The 23545-nt window shown below is 33.7% G+C and overlaps 3 non-coding genes across 3 annotated transcripts; 1 reads left to right on the forward strand and 2 right to left on the reverse strand.

Annotated features, from left to right (window-relative positions):
* Positions 1-7190: 7190 nt before the first annotated feature.
* Positions 7191-7297, forward strand: LOC128035777 (small nucleolar RNA R71). The gene has a single exon (XR_008192326.1). It is a non-coding gene; the product is annotated as a small nucleolar RNA R71 (small nucleolar RNA).
* A 9860-nt stretch (positions 7298-17157) lies between these two features.
* LOC128035830 (small nucleolar RNA R71) lies at positions 17158-17264 on the reverse strand. Its single transcript, XR_008192377.1, has one exon. It is a non-coding gene; the product is annotated as a small nucleolar RNA R71 (small nucleolar RNA).
* Positions 17265-23020: 5756 nt separating this feature from the next.
* Positions 23021-23126, reverse strand: LOC128035775 (small nucleolar RNA R71). Its single transcript, XR_008192324.1, has one exon. It is a non-coding gene; the product is annotated as a small nucleolar RNA R71 (small nucleolar RNA).
* Positions 23127-23545: the final 419 nt, after the last annotated feature.

The following is a 23545-nucleotide window of genomic DNA, read 5'->3' on the forward strand; positions in this document are numbered from 1 at the left end:
TTATTAATCCCTTTTGCACTTAAAGGTCAAGTTAGGAAATGGTTGGAGGCATTACCACATGGCACTATTGTAACACCCCTAACCCGTCTTCGTCGCCAGATTAGGGTTATAGAGCATTACCATATGATCAAAAACATTTTAACATTTAAACATGCATATTGTCCCTAAATCGAGCCCTCGAGGCCTTAAAAATGGCTTAGAAGCAAATCGAGACAAATTTGAAACAATTTGGAAGGTTTAGGAAAAGTTACAAAATTTGCAAAACAGGGGTCACACGGCTGAGACACACACCCTTGTCTCAGGCCATGTAACCTTCGAACTAGGGACGCACGGCTGTGTCGCTAAGCCGTATGTCTCATAAGGCTAAGTCACACACCCATGTCTCAGGTCATGTGGACCCAAACAATTTCCAGTCCATATCATACATGACCTTTCAACCTATTTAAGCATACTTCAAGAGAACCTAAACATTACCAACACATACACCAAAATGCCATTTCAAAGTCCTAAGTTAACTAACCAATGTGTCATTCAAAGACACCACGTATGCATCCAAACATCATATATCTAACATGTCAATATTGCCTTATTTCAAGCATGAATACCTAACTTCATTGTGTAACTAGATTACATTTCAAAAGACCTTTTCCAAACCATCATTATCATACCATATGACCATACACATCAATTACCTAACATATTCATAAGCTACATTTCATACTTATCAACTCAGTACATATAGGTATTAAATCATACCATATTTAACCATTATCAAACATTCAAAACATACTATAAGATCTTGATTTTAAATCACTATAAGTGGTCAAGATGACCTTATTTATCAAGCCATACAAGTCAATCATATAAACATAACTTCAAGACATAAGCATAATAATTTAACCTTTTAGTACATCCATGAGCCATCAATACAAAAGGCCTATACATGATAATATTGCAATTTTCCATACATACTATCCTAACTCAAATATGAGCTAAAACATGTCACAAGTATCCATTTTCAAACCATCATCAACATGCCAAGGTATCCATATCAGCAAGTACTTTAAAAAAACCAAAATAACATTTCCTTTGAACACTTACCATTTCGTTTCCTTCTGAACACTTACCATTTTGTTTCCTTTTCATACCCATTTAACCATCTAGAAATCATCGGATACTCGGGAAAGCTCACACAAAGTGTGCTTAAACATATAACAGTAACATTTCCTTTACATCAATGCTCATACGAGCTGCGAAATGGGTATGCTCACATGAGCTGTGAGTTGGAATGTAAGCTACACGATGCTGCTCACACGAGCTATGGAGTATCCTACACAAATGCAGGACCTCAGCCATCAGTAGGACATTCAAGACCAGCACTCGAAACATGAAATCCCTAATGACATGTCATTTGTATCCTACGAATTCCTAAGGTTCAACTGGAACTCAACATCCGTCAATTCATCATAGCTTTGGTACAATTATACATCGATCCATTTACATTAAGATAACATAATAAACATTTAAAATAACAACATTAATTCAATAATTATTCATACGAACTTACCTGACTATATCGCAGCAATGACTAAATACAATGGTTATTTGGTAATTCTCTATTCTCGATTTTCTACTCGTTCTTGATACTAAAATAATAATTTTGTACAATTCATTATTTCTAATAGAAATATCAACTCATTTTATGCAGTTAAGTCCTTTTGACATTTTTACCAAATTGCCCCCAACGTTTACCCTTTTGCAATTTAGTCCCTAAACCCGAAACTTGCAATTTCATCATTTATAAATAAAATTCATGCAAACTGAAACTTTCAATGTCGCAAAATAGCTAGAGGATTTCATGACACCAAAGCCAGTCTTGCTATTTTGGTATTTTGCTCACTATGTTGCAATGTCGAACCCCCATGTTGCAACATGGCGACCAGTCTCGTGTTCTCATGCCTCCAAATGGTGTCATGCATACTCATCAAACACGTTAGCCTTCCCTTAGGCCTACTTTGGCCCTAAGTATGAAAACATAAGATAATTGCTTATGTTCAAGCTCCTTAAGTATGAAAACTAGCTTAATCTACTACAACGAATTACGATAGATCAAACTACCCCACACTTAAGTCATTGCTTGCCCTCAAGCAAGAGAATAGGAAAACTAAAATAAAGTGCAAGTCTTGAGGAAATATGATATAAGGACCAATTTTGGAACACATAATTTAGACTAATCATACACACATGTAATTATGGCAGGATATATAAACGAGTTACCATTGTCAGTTTCAAACAACTATGTTCAGTTTATTACAAAGTATATAAACAATAAAGTTCTATAATATATTGATCTGATGATAAATCATATAGGTAATTTGTTTATCCTAGCAAAATAAAAAAAATTATAATTGCAATTACTCGATATAATGTCATTCCTGAATAGATTTATGAAGGTCACATAGGACTTTTTGACTTGTAACATTCTAAGGCTTAAGGTTGGTATTGAATTGAAGAAAAGGAGCATCAAAATAGTTTCAAGCAAGAAATTAGTTGGCACTTCGTATTGTCCCCTATTCTCCACCTTAATAACCTTTGCCCACTCACCGCCCTATTTCTCCTTCTCTCACCTTCCTTATTTCTCCATGGAAGAAGTCACAACATAATAAAGTAACTACGGTTAGCTCACAAGATTTTTTGCACAGATGACTGAAGTTTCTAATTTTGTGACTTTGTTTTTTAGTCACTTTTGATTCTTTTTTATATCATTTCTCACTCACAATGCTTTTGCTTTTCATTGTTCAAGTACTTTTTCTACTTGTTTTGAATTTTTCTGGATTTTTCTTTTGTTTCACTCAGTTTTTGCTAGACCTATAATTACTCTACCACACTACTTCTCCTATTTCACTATCATTTTAACAAAACCACTATGATATATCTACCTATTCCTCAATATGTATGGCCAAAAGTCTAAATTTGTGCCTTTCAGGGACCAAAGAAAAAAGGTATATACAAATTTGCATTTTGGCTCAATTTTTGCATGAAGGTTTATTAAGAAGCATTTTTTGGTTCAAAATTAGGTACTAAGGATAATAAGGTTAGATTTTTGGCTTTGGGTTATACCAAACAATGCTTTAAGTCATCTCTAGGTATATCAATATTCAAAAATTTAATCAATCAAGCAATCACAATTTTAACCATTTATCATACATTCTAGAATGCTTGTTTCCCTATATTCTTTATGTAATTTGGTATATTCAATTACTTAATTCCTATTTACTGTGAAATTTATAGAACGTATTAGACTTATAATTGAAAATTAAAAATCATTCACTATCATGTCAAATTTATAGTAATTACAATCAACCTAAATATATGCTCCTAACCAATCACTTGTATTTCTACAAGCTCAAGCACATATTTGACAAGAAAAATAAAACAGAAGGCATAAAATAAAAAACTTCCTATGTTACCCCCCACACTTTAGACAGCTTATTGCCCTTAATGTGCAACCCTTAAGTAAATAAGGAAAGAGGTTACTCGATTGATCATGATGTTAACGTATTCTTATGGTGGGTTTTCATTCCTTATTCATTGAAAGTTTGTAAATGTAGCACTTCCTTAATGTGAGGTTCCTACATAGAAAATTCAAAAATAAAAATAAAAAATATATATAAAGTTACTATTACTTGTACTCCTAAATCAATAAAATAAAAACCCTCATAATTCATTATTTTACAAATCCTTAAAACTAAAAATTCTGTTAATCATCAAGATTATCCTCTTGAGAATCTCGTTTCATCTCGTCATTCTTCTTTGCAGCTTCCTCATCATCATTTCCTTCCCCTTCTTCACTTTATTGCTCCTCGAAACTTTGATCGGAAGTCATTGGGCCATATTTGTTTGGTGGTAAATTTGGTATTCATTCTCATACCGTTTTACTGTGCAAACTCTGGAAAAACTGGGCTCATTTCCTGCATCCATCTGATCATCCATTCGTTATCCAAGATTTCACTTCCTTTCCAAGCTTTAGATAACTTTTTTTAGGGATGCTGAGACATCCATCTTTTGCTTTCTTCACTGGTTCAAATCCTTGATTTGTTTTCGGTTGAACTTGACGTATTGTGCGTACATGGAATCGCCTAATAAAATTTTTGTCAGCTTGATGAACTATTCATTTAGTTCCATTGGAACTCCACACTATTTGCATAATGTCATCACTAGGGAAGAGAAGAAAACCCCGAGCTTCTGGCCATTGATACAATGTTTCATGCTGTAGTAGATCCGTTCCCCGATCCATATCTGTTCTTTCTACAAGATACCATATAAAAAATAGCTCAAAAAGCATTGACATTAGATACATTCATAGCATGTGTAATTCTAGTGCAAAAAAATTTCATCCACATTTTAGCTACCTAAAACATAGTTCCTTTATTAAAATTTGTTAGAATGGTCGGTGGTTCCCCTCACCCCTATCCTCGGTTAGGTACTTTACAATGTTATCCATATCTATGTCATTAAAGTTTGTTAAATTAACGCTTTCTAGAAAATCAGGTTCATAGTATGGAGCATTGTAAAATTCGCAAATTTCACGAGGGGTGACATGGACCTTCTTGCGCCTCACTGTTATGTTTTCCCAAATTTCATCATCAAATGGTCGTCTAGATTCTTGATCCCTAAAAGATGCATAAAATTCTTATACAATGGGGATAATAGCTTTTTCTTTGAGAGTTATGCAAAATCTCTCCCATCTATAATACCAAACTAATACCCAAATTTCTTTACAAATAATCATTGATGGTTCAAAACCCTGTTTTTGAATAAATGTCTTCCCCGGTAGTTCTAAAAAGTATTTTTCAACATTTTCATTTGGAAATTTCAAGGGATTCGTAGCCACCGGTGGTTCTTGTTCACTAGTTCTTATAGATTTTCTAGGAGGCATTTTCAATAGTCTTTTAATTAGAAGACTAATTGAAATCAAACAATATATTCAATTTAAGCAAATAATAATGCAATGGAACAGTAAAGTTAAGAGCCCTTAACCTTGGTTTAAAAGTTTTTGATTCCTTGCGAAAGCTTGATGTAAATTCCTTCTTAATATGGAGTGTTGGACCTGCACTAAATAAGAACACAAAGAAGAATAAGAAGATTTGCAGCAAAATAGGGGAAGATAAAGAAAATAGGGTTTTGGGATTTAATATCTTGAGAGGTTTTCGAAAGAGTTTAATGTTAGGGAGGATTTAAAAATAGGTTAAAAGTGTTTTAAGTTTAGAAATTTGTGTGTTTAGGTTAAAAATTAGGTTAAACAAGTGTAAAAACCGATGGGTTGCGCGGCGGGTTGGGTTGGCCCTATAGAAAATTACGACAATGTCGTGACAAAGGGGTTCCATGTTGTGACACCCCTGACAGGATGCCAATTTCGTGACACAGGTATCAATGATGAACTTTTTAACTTGTGAGTTTGATGGTACTTGTATAGGCTTTTACTAAACTTATGGTATTAGTAATGACATTATGCATATTTTATAGTTTTTGTTAAGAAAATGGTAAGTTATGTTTGAGTTTATACGAGCTTACTAAGTACCCGTTGCTTACATGGTTATTTTCTTTTGTTTTATAGATTGTCAGAAGCCTGACTAATTGGAAGCTTGCGGGAATCAATCACACTATCCAACAACCATTTCGATAATTTTTGTATATTTTGGCTAAATTTATAAATGGCATGTATAGGACCCTTTTATTGTGGTAGTTCTTGAATTTGTATTGGTTGATTTGGTATGTATATGCTTTTGAAGTTTATGTTTGGTTTGATGAGATTTGGAACCTTGACAAGTTAGGTCATTTTGGCCATTCTTAAGTGCTTGTTTATAAGAATCTTTTTGGTATGTTGTGATGGCATGTAAATGGTCATTGATGATACCAATTGGTAGATAAATGAACTAGGTTTTGATCTTGAAGTATGGTAATATTGATTTGGTGATTAATGATGTTTTGATATATATATGTAGTGCCTTTGAGTGGCATATTGGTTAGATGAAATAGGATAATTATGAGTGTTTGAATGATGTTTAGGTCAATTGAATGTGTGCACAAATGGGATGGATAGTTAGGTGTGTTTTGGCCTTAAAGTGGCATGCTTCTAGGGTAAAAATATGGATCACACGGCCTAGGACACGGGCTGTCACACGGCCATGTATCATTTGTAAATTCTTAGTGTACTAAGTCAATGAGTTACACGGCCTAGCACACGGCCTACGACATGGCCATCTGTTGTAAGTCAGAGAGTTACACAGTCTGCACACGGCCTGCGACATGGCCGTGTGACCCAACTCAATGAGTTATACAGCTAGAGATGCGAGTTGAACACGACTGTGTGTCCCTTTGTTTGATTGTTACAAGCCTTGGGGTATGTCATACGGCCGTGTGACCTCTGTTTTAAAAATTTTGCAACTTTTCCCAAATCTTCTATTTTGTTTCAAATTAGTCCCGAATGGCTTCTAAGCTATTTTTAGGGCCTCGAAGGCTCGATTTACGGACCAAGTATATATATTTGATTGTTTTTTTAACAAGATTGATTTATTTAATGTTATAATGTTAAATGTTATTCTAAATATTTGGTAATACTCTGTAACCCTAATTCGATGACAGAGACGGGTTAGAGGTCTTACACATATAGTATGGTCATTCGGGTTAGCCCTTTCCTGAGGTTTCTAAAGCTATGGAGGTTGGTAATTAGCATTTTGTTTGTCAGGGTTAGAATTATTACCTCCTCTCTGATTTCTGCCCCATCTCAAATTCGAGTGATCTCGCTAGCAAAGATTTTACGTATTGCATTTCTGACCTTATTCCCTATGCAATTCATGTTTTCAGCTGGGTTATCAAAATATTGGCTAATAGGTTTATCTCCACAAAATATTTTAGATCCCCTAGATGTTGACTCTATCCAGTTGAGTCTGTCCAAAATCTGTTGCTATCCATCGTCCTCCTAAATAGCCTTCACTGCGGATGGTCTTTGGCCATAAGTGAATCTTTAGTTTGGCCACTGGTAGGAATTCATCGCCATGTTTACTATAGGATCATACACATCCTCGTATGTTCGGTTCATCAAGTTTCCTCTTGCAGCTCCATCTAATACTGATAGCACATGTGCATACAACCCATTATAGAACATCTACAACCTCAAGTATTCGGGTAGACCATAATGCAGACATCTCTGGATCAACATCTTAAGTCACTCCCAAGCTTCGTGAAAGCTATCTCCTTCTAGTTTCTTAAACCTGATAATCTCTCTCCTAAGTTGGATCATCTTGCTAATCGGAAAAACTTGTGTAGAAACTTCTCTGCAAGTTCATTCCATGTCATGATAGATCTTGGTGCCTGTGAATCTAACCAAGAAAAAGCATTATCAATTGAGGAGAAGGTCAACAACCAAGAATGAATAGCATTATCGGTGACCCCATTAAATTTAAACATATTACAAAGTTGGAGAAACCATTTAAAGTGTTGATTTGGGTCCTCCGTCATTGTTCCTTTAAACTGTAGATTGTTCTGGATCATAGTTGGTTTAATTTCAAAGTTATTTTTCGTAATGGTTGGCCTTGCAATGCTACCTTGTACTATACCCAAATTTGGTAGCGCATAATTTCTTAGTGTCCTTTTTTCTCTTACCATCTATGGGTTTAACGGTAATTGTGCTGGTGGTAAATCTTGTATGTTAGCTTCGTCAATGTCGTCGAATAGCGGGTTTCTCGTGGTGCATTACCCACAACAAGTGGGTTATTTTGCATCTGTTTTTGCTATTGCTGCTTGGAACGACGAAAATGTACAAGTGTACACAATAGCAACAAGTAATAAAGTAACAAGTAAATGTCGAGTTATCATACCCACAGGGACTGTAAAAGAATTATTTATGAAAGTAACTTTAAACACTTTGGTGAAAGAAAAATATTTGGATTTGGGAAATGATTAAAAACTAGAAAACGAAGTAAAATAAAATAAAATAAAGTTCTAATGCATGATTTCAAAAGCTAATTTTAATCAAGATGATATAATTGTGTTGGATTAATTACATTCCTTTAACTTAGAATTACTAAACTTATGTTTATACTGCTACGAACAAATTCACGGCAACTCAGTAATTTGGTAACTACTACTCATGCATACTTATTAAATTAATCAATCTCTTGAACATTTTTAAATGTCAATCCAAGCGATTAATCAATCTTCACAAGCATATAAAAGATCAAGTGAGGTAACAGAGTATTTCTACCTTGAAACAGTTTAATCACAATAATCTTGCAAGTTATGCAAGGCATATGTATCGCCAAATACAATGATAAATTAACTTTAGCTACCTTAGAAGAATAAACATGCACTGATTAAGTATTGTGTTGATTAATTACAATTTTAATACGACTTAATAATTAATTCATTAGTTATCTAACAATTAATATTGCAAGAATAACTTAGGCATGATTTTACTTAATCAAGCATCTTACCGAGGCCTATAACAGCACAAACACAATTTCAATAATTCAAGCAGGAAAAATATAATCAACCCAACACGGATTCAATTCAAGCTAAATTGATTAAAATAACCATTTCAATAGCATAAATATTCATAAACATGTTTGTCAAAACAACAACGGAATTTAAAGAGATAGGGAACAAAAAGCAAATCCGGTGTTTCTCCGTGGCTTGACTGATTGCTCCGTTCTTCGTTCTCCATTGTCCTCGGCTATCAAGTTGGCCTATGAATACTTTAATTGCTGCTCAACAATGGCTGATTAGGACCTCTTTCCCAAGAGATTCAACTTTGCTAAAAATAGCCTGGGGCAAATCCATAAAGCCACATTTTTTAGAGGGGTTTGAATGCAAGGTTGAAAGTTCTTCAAGGGCTTCTTTGCAAGCTTATTTAGTCAGCTAAAATGCTGATTTGGGTCAACATATGGACGGTTCTGGCAGCCCAATTGGTGGCTGGTTCGGTTCACTAGATTCGGTTCAACCAATGCGGTTCAACTAGACCCTTTTTTTCCACAATTAATTAATAATAATTTATTTGGCCCAAATTAAATTGGGAATAAATTTAAATTAATTTTATTATGAATTAACACACATTTTTGGACCATCTTAGGCTAGAAATAAATTTTCCTTGATGCCTCAAATTGCTTTTCGGTTTTATTCTTCGAGCATTGTCTGCCGAGCCAATTTTCTCCCTTTGTGTGAATCTGTGGAAAATAGTCAAAATTAACTATAAAATTAATTAAAATTCATCATGTTCATGTTTTTAACATAATTTAATTATTTTATAATATTTAATTATTTTTTACTAGAATTTAACCAAAATAGCATGATTTTAAGTTAAAAAGGGCATGTAAAAACACATAAATTTTCGTGTTTCCATTGCTGTCGATGGTTTCTACGAATTATTCTTTCGGAACCAGTGGGTGGCTCTATAGATGTACCCCTACTGCGAGTTATACACTAAAACCACAAAGAAAAAAATAAAATAAAATCGTTATTAAAAAAATAAAAATCATACCTATAATTTAAAAATCTTCTAATTATTCTATTAATGGAAAAATTAAAACTAATTCAATAACGTTGCCTCCCCGGCAACGATGCCAAAAACTTGACCGCCTCTAGACGTACTAAAGTCTAGAGTAAATTTCCTGCAACGAAATATGAAACTTAGGCAGTTCTTACAAGTATACGGGTTAGGTTGTAATATATTTTTTACAATGAAGTAGGTAAGTACTCCAAGGATCGTACCCAAAGAAGACGAATACTAAATTAATAATAACCTAAATGTTAATAGATCTAACTAGTATTTTAATTAAATTATGTTATGATAGAACATAAATTGAAAAGAATTTCTTTTATAAGAAAATAAATAAATTGTGTAATAGAATAAAATGGACAAACTAATTTGTTGATTCAGTCAAACCTAAACATGAGAGACTAACTCACTTCGGTGGTCATACTTAATTCCTATGTCAGATTCTATTCAATCAACTAGTCACTAACCTAGCAGGATCTCTCGATCTTCCACTAAATTAACGAGTCGACAATAACTACTTATCTCTCGACCTCACAATCCAGACTGGATTGAGGTAAAGGGTTCATGAATAGGCAACACCAATTTTGGGTTAATTCTCACCTAAATGACTTCCTAGGATTGTCAGGCCTAGGGTTTACGTCTTCCTATCCCGACCAGCTAATCCGCTAAGAATCTCTACATAAAAATTAATTACTCTTACATTCATTCACTAATCCCCCATAAGAGGATTAGTTCCTTATGGATCTCATAAAGGATATAAACTTGATAAAGAAAATAGACATGAAGAAAAAATAAAGAGTAAAAGTTTAAAATAAAATTTGAATTGTATTGATATTAAAATGCAGAAATCCACAAAGAGTTTGTTGAATCCACAAGTTAAATTCTCCACAGAACACGAGTGAAAATAAAATTGAAAAGAAATCCTAAGTAATAAAGAAACTAAAAACTAAAAGACAAGTTCTAAGATACAGAAAAGATGCTTTTTAAGTGTTTAATGACCCCTATTTATAACTTTACGGTTGGTTGTCATCCTTAGCCCTAGCTCGACTAACATTTTTATATTAAAGTTCATTGTGTGGACCAAAATGCCCTTAGCTCATTAATTCTTCACGTACAGGGTCGGTGTCGCAACATCCTCTGCCCTATGTTGCGACATTGATGGCAGTTTGCTTTGCTCAGGCTTAGATTCAAGGCTATGTCGTGACATCCTCTGACTATGTCTTGACACCCAAGGTAGTCCTGCTATATTAGTATTCTACTCACTCCATTGCGACATCAAACCTCCGTGTTGTAACAAGGCGATCAGTCTCATGTTCTCATGACTTTGAGTGGTCTCCTACACACTCACCAAACACATAAGCCTTCCCTTAGGCCAACTTTGGCCCTTAAGGTCATATAAACAGCTCAAATCACACTTTTTATTGTTTGAGGCTAAAAGTGAAAAACAAAATAAAACATAATAGAAATACTTATATTCAACCTTCTTAAGTATAAAAATAAGTTTAAATTGTTGCAACAAATTGTTGTAGATTAGTATGTCTCTTTATAGATTGGTTTATGGAAAAAAATGATTTCCCAATTGAATTAAAGAAGAAAGCCTACTGGGCCATTAAGGAATTTAATTTAGATCCCTACTTATTAAAAGAAGCATGCTTATTTCAGTTACATGAGTTGGACAAATTTTGATTTGCAACTTATGAAAACACGAAGATGTATAAAAATAAGAGTAAGCTAAGACATGATTCCATTATTAAGAAACGATCCTTCAAACAAGGACAACAAGTTCTACTATTCAACTCAAGACAAAATTTATTTTTGGGGAAACTGCGATCAAGATGACAAGACCATACATTGTTAAACATGCATCCCCTTACGGAGCAATGGAGCTTAAAAATATGGAGGGTAAGACATTCATTGTTAATGGACAGAGATTGAAACACTATTTTTTAGGTGACATTGAAAAGATCAGTGATAGAAAGATTTGGAATACATAGTGGTGGTGGAAATGCAAGATGACACGGAAAATTGTTCTTAAAACTAGATTTGGAATCAAATGAATCAGGAAGTCACACATAAGATAGGACTTGAATGCAATTTGTAACATATTGTAAAAAAAAATTTGGGACTTTTAAATTTTAATTTTTGGATGTTTTTATTTTTTTTGGAATTTGTTTATTTATTTTTTGCTTTAGTGTTTGTTTAGTTCATTTTTGTGTAGGAACCTTGTACGATATGAGGCACTACATTTCGAACCTAAACTGACATGAGGAGGACCACTCGACCATATCTGAGGATCTTTAATGCCAAAACTGGGTAGTCTCTTCTCCTATCTTTGGGACACACTGTAACACCCCTAACCCGTATCCATCACCGAAAGAGGGTTACAGAGTATTACCGAAGTTTACAGTACAAACAAACAAAATTTTGAACATTTCATAACATACCAATATTCATATCAAAAATCAATAAAAAAAATAAATCATATTGTCCCATATACGAGCCCTCAAGGCCCAAAATATGCATTCGAAACAAGAAACATTCATGTGTTTTAGGCCGTATGGGCATTTGAAATAAGGACACACTGCCGTGTCCCAGCCCATGCCCATGCCTGTGTAACTCACTGACTTGGACCACATGGCCAAGTCACACGCCCGTGTGCTAGGTCATGTACCCTTCAAAGTAATCTCACACGCCCATGTGTCAGATTGTGTGCTAGGCCGCGTAACAACTTGACTTGCAACCCTTTGAAAACTACAGGGGACACACGACCGTGACACCTGGTCGTGTGTTACATAGGGCTGAGACACATGCCTGTGTTTCTGCCCATGTGGATGAAAATAGGCCATTTTGCAATCCATATTTCTCACCCAATTTGACATGTACCTGCTCCCAACAATGCACATGTACACAAGCTATAATAAGGCATCCAAAATAAGCATGATCAAGCCTTATACAAATGGTATGATCACATACAACCAATATGCCCTTAGACACCTCAAATAATAATTTATAAACATGACTAATCATGTGTTCAATATAACAAATTGTTCAACTTACATATATGCATATTTGCACCAAAACATACCATGTAGATCACTTAACAAAACATATCTTTTGGTACCAAAACTCCAATCTAAAACTAGCATCAATGACCATGTAAATCATTTGCAGCAAAGCATTAATTTGCCATAATTACATCCTATCACTAAGAACATATCCAATATGTATAATCATGCCACAATTTTCATCTTCCACAATTCAAGCATACTAAGTTATTCTTCAACCCTTAGAGGGTAAATATTTACATACCATATACTAGACTTATTCTATCATCAAAATACCAAAACACAAGCCAAACAAATGGCCAAAATATCAACAAAGCATATAGGCCAACATTAGCCAAAATAACCTATACATGCCATTATAACCAAAATTAAACAAACCAAATGTACGAAAAGAGCCGATGAATAATGTGATATAGCTCCAACAAGCTTCCACCCTAACAAGCTTCCGATTCACTATAAACACAAAAAGTACACAGAGTAAGCATTTAAGCTTAGTAAGTTCGTATAACATAGAATTTAACTTGCCATTTAGTCACAATTTAGGCAAGTAAACGTAGCATATCCCAACTTAATTTGGCCAAATGTCTAAGCACATATTCACCAACATGGTAGCCATGTAAAACACATATATATACCAAGTCATGGATGAGCTCAAAAATTAATCAAATTCCATATACATGTATCATCCATTTCATATACCTATATACCATGTAATGTCATTTTCCATGTAATTCATATCTATATTTGTAATAGTTCTTATCGAACTCATATCATCTCTTAACAGAACAATGTCCGTTGAACCATTTAGAATATTGTTGGACACGCGGGATAGCTCACACATAGTGTGCTAAACTGTAATATGTCAATTCATGCACATGCATGCTCATACGAGCTATGAATCGGTATGCTCTCACGAGCTGTAAATTGGTAAGCTCATATGAGATAAAATTGGTAAGCTCTCAATAGTTGAAATTGGTAAGCTCATATGAGCTGTGGTGTACCCACAACACATGCAGGACTACAACCAAATCGGTAACCCTAATGACATGTCATTTGTATCTTACGAATTCCTAAGGTTCAAACGAGGCTCGATAATCGTCGTACATCGTCGGATATGTGACCGGTAGTTATACATGGTAATTATACAAATCACATACATATAATTCAATTAAAACATGGAAATACTCAAATTAATTACACGAACTTACCTCGACGAGTATACATAGATACGGAGGCGATTAATCCCAGACTTTCTCTTTTCCCCGATCTAACTCCGTACGAGGTCTAACTGGATCTATACGGATAAATTTAACTCATAATTCATTCAATTTAATCCAAAACATATTTTTGGAAAAATTACCATTTTGACCCTGTACTTTTAACTTCTTTGCAAATTAGTTGCCCTAGGCTCGAAAAATGAAATTCATGCAATTTAACCCTTACCCAAGCTAAGACAATTTTTATACATATTAGTAGCAACCCGTATATTTCATAAATTCAAATTTTCACCATAGAATATTTTCTATTTTACAATTTAGCCCCTAATTAATAATTTTACTAAAAATTCCTTTACAAAAGTTAATTATCTATCAACAACCATTCATTTTCTATCATCAAACTTCAAAACTCAAGCATGTTCATCAATGGTAAAACCCTAACAATTTAACAGTTTCACAAATTAGTCCCTGAGCTAGCTAGATTAAGCTACAACTATCCCGAAAACATAAAAATCATTAAAAACGGATTAAAATGCATACCTAATTAAAGGAAATAAGGTTGCCGAAAGCTAAGCACAAAAATGGCTTTCTTCTTTCTAAAATCCGGTCGAAGAAAGATGATACAAAATGATGTTTAATGTGGTTTTATTTATTATAAACTTTAATTAGCTAATTACTTAATTAACTTTTATAAACTTACAAATTACACAAAATGCCAAGCCATTATAATCCACTATCACTATTATGGTCTACTTACCATCTAAGGACTTCCACTTTAAAATTATATAGCTATTTAATACCTTTAGCTATTGGAAACACGAAAATACACACTTTTTCATGCCCTTTTTCACTCAAATTCATGCAGTTTTAGTAAAATTCTTGTCGAAAAATATATAATTATTATATAATAATTAAATTTTACTTAAATTATTAACATGTTGAATTTTACTTAATTTTATAATAAATTTAGATTAATTTTGATCATTTTCGACAAATTCGCACAAAGGGCAAAAAAGGTCTCGGCAAACACTCCTAGAAGCACAAAATCGAGAAGCAATTTTGAAGCATCAAGGCAAATTTATTTTTCAGCCTAAGATGGTCCAAATTATGTCTATTAATTCATAATATACTTAATTTTAATTTTAATCCAATTTAATTTGGGTTAAATAAATTATTGTTAATTAATTATGAAAACGAGTTCAGTTAAGCTGAACCAAGAAAACCGATCCAATTGAGCACTGGACAGCCCAAAACCATCCCACACACTGACCCAATCAGCTTGTTTGGCTAATTATTTGGCTTGCAAAATGGCCCTTGAATACTCCTTTAATTTGCATTCAAACCCCTGCACTAGTCATGCATTTCAAGATTTGCCCTTACCTAAAAATAGCATGTTTGAAATCTTCAAACATGCCACATGTGTGGTAGGGCATGGGGGGAGTCTTTTGCTTCTGATTTTGTCTATTTTTAGCAAACTTCTCAACCTATAAATACCCCATTGGCTTCTCTCTTCAAACACATCTCAAAACTATTCATTCTTCACTTCTCTATCACTTTTCTCTATTCATTGTTCTTCATTTTCTTCCCCATTCCATTGTCGATTTCACCTCTTGAAAAAGATTCATTCAACCACCATTTGGAGCAGCATTCAAGTGTTCGTGGAGGCCTTGATTCAACAAGAATAAGTGGAGAAGGAAGAGTAGAGCAAACTAGTCAAACCTCAGATAAACACCGGAATTGATTCTTGTTCCTTATCCTTTTAGTTTTATTGTTGTTGTTATGACCATTAATATTTGTGATTTTGATATGATTAATTTAATTAATATGAATTGAATTTAATTCGTGTTAGGTTGATTGCATTTCTTCTACTTGAGTTATTAAAATTGTGTTTGTGTTGTTATAGGCTTTGGTAAGATGTTTGATTAAGTAAAACCATGACTAAGTTATTCTTACATTACAATTTTGAGGTAACTAATGAATTAATTATTTAACCGAATTGAAATTGTAATTAACTGACACGATACTTAATCAGTGCACGTTTAATCATCTAAGGTAGCTAAGGGTTAAATTAGCAACGGTATCTAACGAAACATTAGCCTTGCATAACTTGCAAGATTATTGTGATTAAATTGTTTCAAGGTAGAAATACATTGTTACCTCACGTAATCTTTTATGTGCTTATGAGACTGAAGTAATTGTTTGAATTGGCTTAGAGATATGTGTAAGAGATTATTTTAATTTCATAGGTATGTATGTGCATTAACACATTTGCTTATTTAAATTTGTTTAATCGGTTGAATTGACATAGAGATATAGCCAATATATAAATGGATTTTGGTAGGTAAGTATGTTCATAAGTTAAGAAATGTAATTAATCTATCACAATTATGTCATCTTGATTAAAATCATCTTTTCAAATCGTGCATTAAGACTTTTATTTTATTTTTATTTATTTTACTTAGTTAAAATCCTAGTTTTTAATCAACTCCTCAAATCAAAATATTTTTCTTCACCAAAGTGTTTTTAAAATTGCATTAATAAATAATTCTTTTCACAGTCCCTGTGGGTACGTTAACTTGACATTTACTTGTCACTTTATTACTTGTTGCGATTGTGTACACTTGCCCATTTCCGTCATCCCAAGTTTCTGGCGTCGTTGCCGAGGACTATTTTAAAAAGTCATTATTTGTGAATTTGTCAATTTTTTATTTTGTTTTATTTTTCTATTCAAATTTAACTTAATTAATTTTTCTATGTTGGTTTTAGGTGTTTATGAGTATTGATCGAATCATCGATTTACTTACTGTAGATCCTGAGATTGAAAGAAATTTTCGACAGTGAAGAAGACAAGCAAGTTAGAGAAGGACCGAAGGGATGAACTATGAAAATTCCAAATCAAGGAAACTGAGCAAACCCTGCTCAAAATCCTATCTTTTTTTTATAATGATAGGGATAGAGCTTTAAGACAGTATGCAGTGCTAGTGTTTCATGATCTTAATCCGGGTATTAGGAGACCCGAAATTGAGCATAACAGTTTAAGCTAAAGCAAGTCATGTTCCAGATGCTTCAGACTGTGGGCCAATTCAGTGGAATGCCTACCGAAGATCCTCACCTTCACTTAAGACTATTCATGGAGGTGAACGATTCTTTAAAGTTAGCCGGAGTACCCGAAGATGCGCTACGATTAAAGTTGTTCCCATATTCACTAAGGGACAGAGCTCGAACCTGGTTGAACTCATTACCACTGAATTCAATTTCCACATGGCAAGAGTTAGCAGAAAGAATCCTCATGAAGTATTTTCCTCCTAGGAAGAATGCTAATGTGAGGACTGAGATCACTGCTTTCCAATAAATGGATGATGAGTCCTTGCATGAGGCATGGGAAAGGTACAATAAATTATTATAGAAATGCCCTCATCATGGAATCTCACATTGCATCCAACTTGAGACATTTTATAATGGTCTCAATGCTCACACTAGGATGGTACTATACACTTCTACTAATGGTGCTCTCCTTTCTAAGTCATATAATGAGGCTTATGAAATCATTGAAAGGATTGCCAGAAACAATTATCATTGGCCAACCAGTCGAGCAGCATCAGGAGGACGAGTTGATGGAATACAAGAAGTAGACACTCTCACTTCACTCGCATCTCAGGTATCTTCTATTTCCTCAATGCTTAACAAATTTACTACTAATGGGTTTAATAGTTTTGCAACACAGCCACCAAATCAATTTGAAAGTGTAGCCTGCGTCTATTGTGCGGAAGGACATCTATTCAAAGAATGTCCATCGAACCTAGAATTCATGTATTATATGGGTAACCATAACCAAAATTGAGGAATGCAAGGACTACAATTCAATTCCTATAACCCATCACGGTGAAACCACCCTAATTTCTCCTAGAGTAACCAAGGGGTTAGACCCAGTAACATATACGCCTAACCTAGACCGACCCAGCCACCTATTTTTCCCCAACAAGTTCAAAAATAGCCTCAATTTCAACCATCCAATGGCTTAGAATAGTTGTTGAAGGCATACATAGCCAAGAATGATGCCTTAATCCAAAGCCAAGCAGCTACATTGAAAAACCTGGAAAACCAAATAGGCCAGCTTGTAACTGAACTCTGAAACCAACCACAATGTGCTTTACCTAGTGATACAGGAAATCCAAGGAATCCAAGGAAGGGGTATTGTAAAGAATTGACATTGAGGAGTGGAAAGACATTAGAGCCCAACACCGTCGAAGTTCAAGAGGAGCCAACTGATGCTCAAGACTCAGAGGAAGTTCAAATAAGTGTTGAAGTTTCAATTTCAACCGAAACCAGAATCTGCAAAACTATATAAGGTAATTTCTGAACCAATCAATTCTGATAAACTAACAACTTAATTAGAAATGGAATAGCCATAGAAGATAAATCAACCAGTTCTAGTAAAGAAGTCTCCACCACCCTTCCCTTAAAGACTTTAGAAGCAAAAACAGGAAGTTCAATTCAAGATGTTCCTAAACATACTCAAGCAACTTCATATCAACATTTTGTTGGTTGAAACACTTGAACAAATGCCGAACTACGTCAAATTCATGAAGGATATCTTATCAAAGAAATGAAGACTTGGAGAATTTGATACGGTAGCCATGATAATGGAATGCAGTGCATATCTTGAAGACAAACTATCCCCAAAGTTGAAAGATCCTAGATGTTTTACCATACCTTGCACCATTTGGGCAACATATTGTGTTAAGCAACATATTTGATACGGTAGCCTTGACAAAGGAATACGGTGCATATTTTTCCTGCTGACTTTGTTATTCTAGACTTTAAAGTAAACAAAAAAGTGCCAATTATCCTAGGAAGGTCTTTCTTAGAAACTGGAAGGACCTTTACTGATGTGCAGAAGGGCGAGCTTACTATGCGTGTTCAAGACGATTAGGTAACATTTAATGTTTTTAAGTCTATGGGATTTCCTGACACAATTGATGATTGTTCTACAGTGTCCAATTTAAAGGAATTAATCATGGAAAAGGAATTCAACTATGTTGAGGACCCATTGGAACAAATTTTGACATCAGACCCTCCAAGTGATGAAGAAGAGGATGAATACTTAGCATTGCTAGAAGCTAATCAAAAGAGATTTAATCAACAATCCTGCTTTGAATCTTTGCAGTTAGAGAATAGAGATTATGCCCAACAAAAAGTGACAATCGAGGAGCCACTTAAATTAGAATTAAAGGTACTTTTCTCACATTTGAAATATGTTTATTTAGGTAACGCTTCTACTTTACCTGTGATTGTTTCAGTGGAATTAACTGTTGAGCAAGAAAAGAAACTCATCCTAGTATTGAAATAATTTAAAAAGGCTATCGGATGGACCATAGCCAATATTCGCGGTATTATTCTGTCTGTATGCATGTCTAAGATCATCTTGGAAGATGGCAAAAAAGGTACGATTGATGGACAATGAAGACTAAACCCTATCATAAAAGACGTGGTAAAGAAAGAAATCATCAAGTGGTTAGATGTGGGTATAATTTACCTCATCTCAGACAGTTCGTAAGTAAGTCTAGTCCAGTGCGTTCCAAAGAAAGGAGGTATTACGATCGTTAAGAATGAGAATAACGAGTTGATACTGACTAGAACGATTACAGGATGGAAAATTTGCATCGATTATCAAAAGCTGAACAAGGTGACTAGTAAAGTCATTTTGTATTTTCGTTACTATTTTAACTTGGATTCGATTTTGATTCAAGGCTTTAATATTTTAGTTTTTCCTTATTTTGGTGTTCATTCCAATTGCAATCCAGGTGATCTTCTCAACTGTTAAAGGACATTTCACTTTCGAGCTTCAATCAATATCAAAAACGGATTTATTTCTATAGTCCTTATTTTTATTTAATTTGTTGTTTTTCATGTTACATATGAGTTTAGGAATTTTTGTATTTCGATCCATGAGTTGTTAATTTCCTTAGAGAGTTTAACGAATGGATGTGTGCATAATTAAAGAATGAATGAGGGTTGAAATCCTAATTAGTTGGTTTAAATTATGTGCAATTAAATCCTAGGAAGTGACGCCTCTAGAAAGTAATTTAGGATAAACAAGATCGAGAGATAAGTTTACCGAGTACCTCATAATTGATCCCTGTTAAGAAAGCGAGGCCAAGAGGTAAGCATGTGTTGATCGATTAGCTAATTAGTTTGAGGTCGAGAGGTAATAACTAGTTAATTAATATCTAACTCGATAAAACCCAAGTTTTGGAGTTAATTAGGATCAATGAAGTGAGTTAAGCTCCTACTTGTTCTATTGGATTATTTTCGATTATTAAATTGGTTGGTTTTTAGTTTAATTAATTTTTAGGTTAATTAGATTAATTGATGATAATTTGGTTTTTCGTAATATAATTTTAAATCGATACTATTTAGACTTGTTAGTGTAGAAAATTAATTCCAGTTTAATTCAACCTCCCTTGGATACGATACTCGATATACTTTTCGGAGTGTTTCGTTGTAACATTCTTCTATCTTAAAATTTTACCCATATACTTACGTACACAGCTGTTCAATCTCTTATCTATATTGCTGCAATATTTCCTGTCTAGGAGTCTGCACATTGGAAACACGAAAATATACACATTTTTTCATGCCCTCTTTAACTCAAATTCATGCAGTTTCGATAAAATTCTTGTCAAAAAATATATAATAATTATAAAATAATTAAATTGCACTTAAATTTTAACATGTTGAATTTTAATTAATTTTATATTAAGTTTTGATTAATTTTGATCATTTTTGAAAAAATCATACAAAGGGCGAAAATTGGCTCGGCAGACACTACTAAAAACGCAAAACTGAGAAGCGGTTTTGAAGCATCAAGGCAAATTAATTTTTCATCCAAGATGGTCCAATTTCTGAATATTAATTCATAATATAATTAATTTTAAATTTTAATCCAATTTACTTTCGGTTAAATAAATTATTATTATTAATTAATTATGAAAAGAGGCCTAGTTGAGATAAACTGAGAAAATAGATCCAACCGTGCACTGGGCAGCCCAAAACCGACCCACATGCTGACCCAGTTAGCTTTTTCGGCTGATTATTTGGCTTTCAAAATAACCCTTCAAGACTCCTTCAATTTGCATTCAAACCCCTCCACTATTTATGCCTTTCTAGATTTGCCCCTACCTTAAAATAGCAAGTTTTATACCTTCAAACCAGCCACATGTGTGGCCGACCATGGGGGGACTCTATGGCTACTAATTTTTTTGCTATTTTTAGTAGCCTACTCAACCTACAAAAAACCCCCCTTGGCTTCTCATTTGAAACACATCTCAAATCCATTCATTCTTCACTTCTCTATCACTTTTCTCTCTTCATTGTTCTTCATTTTCTTCCCCATTCCCTTGCCGATTTCACCTCTTGAAAAAGAGTCATCCAACCACCATTTGGAGCAGCATTCAAGTGTTCATGGAAGCTTCGGTTGAACAAGAACAAGTGAAGAAGGATGAGCGAAGCAAACTATTCAAGCCTTGGAGAAACACCGGATTTGATTCTTGTTCCTTATCCTTTTAATTTTATTGTTGTTATGAACATGTCTATGAATAATTGTGATGTTGATATGTTTAATTTACTCAATATGGCTTAAATTTAATTCAGGTTAGGTTGATTGCATTTTTTCTACTTGAGTTATTAAAATTGTGTTTGTGTTGTTATAGGTCTCGGTAAGATGTTTGATTAAGTAAAACCATGACTAAGTTATTCTTGCATTACAATTGTAAGGTAACTAATGAATTAATTATTTAAACGTATTGAAATTGTAATTAATTGACACAATACTTAATCATTGCGTGTTTAATCATCTAAGGTAGTTGAGGTTTAAATTAGCAACAATATCTAATGATATATTAGCCTTGCATAACTTGTAAGATTATTGTGATTAAACTATTTCAAGGTAGGAATACATTGTGACCTCACGTAATCTTTTATGTGCTTATGAGATTGAATTAATTGTTTGAATTGGCATAGAGATATTTACAAGAGATTATTTTAACTTCATAAGTATGTATGTGCATTAACACATTTTCTTATTAAAATTTGTTTAATTAGTTGAATTGACATAGAGATATAGTTAAGAAATAAATGGATTTTGGTAAGTAAGTATGTTCATAAGTTAGCAAATTACCGAAATATTGTGAATTTATTTGTAACAACATAAACATGATCTTAATAATATTAAGTTAAGAAATGTAATTAATCTAGCACAATTATGTCATCTTGATTAAAATCATCTTTTGAAATCGTGCATTGGAACTTTATTTTATTTTATTATTTTACTTAGTTAAAATCGTACTTTTTAATCACGTCCTCAAATCAAAATATTTTCCTTCACCAAAGTGTTTTAAATTGCATTCATAAATAATTATTTTCACAGTCTCTGTGGGTACGATAACTCGACATTTACTTGTCCCTTTATTACTTGTTGTGATTGTGTAAACTTGCACATTTACGTCGTTCCAAGTTGTTGGCGTCGTTGCCAGGGACTGTTTTTAAAAGACATGATTTGTGAAATTGTTATTTTTTCATTTTGGTCTATTTTTCTGTTATATTTTAATTCTTTTTTTTCAGGTGTTTATAAGCATTGATCAAATTATTGACTTACTCCTCGTAGACCCTGAAATTGAAAGGACTTTCTGACAAAGGAGAAGACAAGCGAACCAAACAAGAACCGAAGATATGAATTTTGTAAATCCAAACCAAAATCCAGGAGGAATATCTACTTATAATACTCTCAATCTGATCATTGTTGCCGATGACAGAAATTGTGCCATTCGACAATATACAATTCCTCTATTCAACGAGCTCAATTCAAGTATTAGGACACTCGAAATCGAGGCACAAAAATTCAAGCTGAAATCGGTCATGTTCCAAATGTTGCAAAATATGGTCAATTTAGTGGGATTCCTACTGAAGATCCACATCTTCATCTTCGGCTATTCATGGAAGTGAGTGACTCATTTAAACTAGTCGGGATGACTAAGGACGTCTTGAGACTCAGACTATTTCTATACTCCTTAAGAGATAGAGCACAAGCGTGGTTGAACTCCCTACTGTCCGATTCCATAACTACATGGCAAGAGTTGGTTGAACGTTTCTTAATTAAATATTTCCCTCCGTCTTTAACCGCCAATATCTGAAATGAAATCACTTCATCTCAACAACTTGATGAAGAATCTTTATATGAGGCATGGGAGCGGTTCAAGGAGTTATACGAAAGTGCCCTCATCACGGGATTCCTTGTTGCATTCAAATGGAGACTTTCATTATTGGTCTCAATATTCATGTAATGGGCCAAATTTAAGGTTATCGGAACAGTGGTTTGGAGACCACAAATCCGATGAGAAAAAAACTATTTTTATTATATTTCTATGGCCTACAATTTCACAGAAAGATTTCATGAAAATTTCGTTCAAAAATTTTGACGTTTGGGCACTCAATTTAGTCAAAAGGACTAAATTGTAAAAAGTGAAAATGTTGAGTTCTATATGTTAGAGGTGTCTAATTGTTATGAAATTTTAAATTGGAGGCATTTATATGGTAATTAGACCATTGGTTAAGTTGGTGGACAAAAATGGACACGGTTAGGCATGTTTCCAAAGTTTTTCATTAAGGGCATTTTAGTCATTTTGTTATTAAAATGAATTAAAAAAATA

This window comes from Gossypium raimondii, chromosome 12 (genome assembly GCF_025698545.1).
Source record: "Gossypium raimondii isolate GPD5lz chromosome 12, ASM2569854v1, whole genome shotgun sequence".
Classification (NCBI taxonomy): Eukaryota; Viridiplantae; Streptophyta; class Magnoliopsida; order Malvales; family Malvaceae; genus Gossypium; species Gossypium raimondii.